Here is a 1,568-nt window from a genome sequence, read left to right as displayed (position 1 = left end):
AGTTGAGCGATAAGTTCTCACTAAATTCTTTCAACCAGACTCTTAATGTTTAATTGAGGTTACAAATAGTTTTGTATAACTGATCTGATAAGCAGAAGTGGTGAAAATTTTACTTAAATGCATAACAATCAATACTCTGACTATTGGCATTAAGAATAACAAAACAAAAACAATTATATCATCATTATGCTTTCAATGCTATTAATTTCAACGCTATTGCCATTCCCATTACTATCACTAAACCGAAGTGATTTATTTTCATATCTGTTGGGGTTCAATGATGCTCACATCATTTATGAATAACAAACAACAAAGAATTAAGTCGAGGGCATGAAATATAAATATATAGAGAGTAAGTACATGCATAGCTTAATGAAAGGGTTAGCAAAGATATATATATATATATACATCCATTAGTATTCTCTAAACACATTCTAAAAAGAAAAAAAAAACAACAACAAAAACTATGAATAGTGCAAACCATTAGTAAATTTTACAAGGGCGTCATCCAGATCTAGTTGAGCAAAAAAAATAGGTTTTAAACGCAAATCGAGTGATCACATTAAAAAACAAAGTACGGACAATTGAGAATTCACTTGAATGTGAAATTTAAAAAAAAAAAAGCAAATATTCAAATGCTTTAAAAAGAATAAATATCAATGAGGTGGAGAAGAAAATCAAAAATAACAACAAAAGAAAATTTACAACACTTTCAAAAAACAGTTCTTTTTCCTCTTCAGTTCAATTTTGAAGTGCGTATCAATTACAGTCCACTCTGGATAATCGTAACATTTCCCAAGAAACGGAATTAATTCTATATAAACATCACTGGTTAATTGCAACAAACTTCATTTAATCGTAACAAATTTTCACCCTCAAAAAGTGGCAAATTCAAGAAATCAATCAAACAAAATATCATGATTAAATGTCATCATGGATGAAATTGTGACAGATTGAAGAATCGAGAGTGAGCAGGATTTAATGCTACAGTAGTGTGCCACCATTCTATTACAGACAAAAGAGGGCAGGGCTTCGGTTAATTGCAACTTCAGTTAATCGCAACATTTTCACTGATCCCAAGGTGTTACGATTATCCGGAGTGGATTGTATTATTAAATATTAATGTGTATTAATTTTTAAAAAATCCCTTTTACAGTCTACAATTTCTGGAACTTTTATATTCATCAAGAAAAGGAAAATAAAAAGCAATTTTATTCTAAGGTCCATTCAGTCCATTCAATGCAGTCAGTCAGCTTGACAAAAGTTAATAAAATCAAAAAAGAAAAAGAAATAAAAATTACTTGTCTATTTATCTTCTATTTTTTAGCTTCTCACACTTTTTTCAAGCCTTTAATACCAAGGACGCAAGAGATGGAAATAAGAAACGGGAAAATCTCATTATTGAACAGCAAAGATCTATTTTTTTTCAAAAATTAAATATAATTTATTGTGTTGATTTGAGCACATTAATAGCTCTTTTGACATTGATTTGAGAGCATGGCCAAAGGGCATAAAAATTGTGCGATAAGTTGTGTTTTATTTTGGTTTGTTTTTGTCAACGTTTATAT

This window comes from Berghia stephanieae, chromosome 8 (assembly GCF_034508935.2).
Source record: "Berghia stephanieae isolate SIO BIC M18660-M18661 chromosome 8, UCSD_Bste_1.3, whole genome shotgun sequence".
Classification (NCBI taxonomy): domain Eukaryota; kingdom Metazoa; phylum Mollusca; class Gastropoda; order Nudibranchia; family Aeolidiidae; genus Berghia; species Berghia stephanieae.
This window is presented reverse-complemented; position numbering follows the sequence as displayed.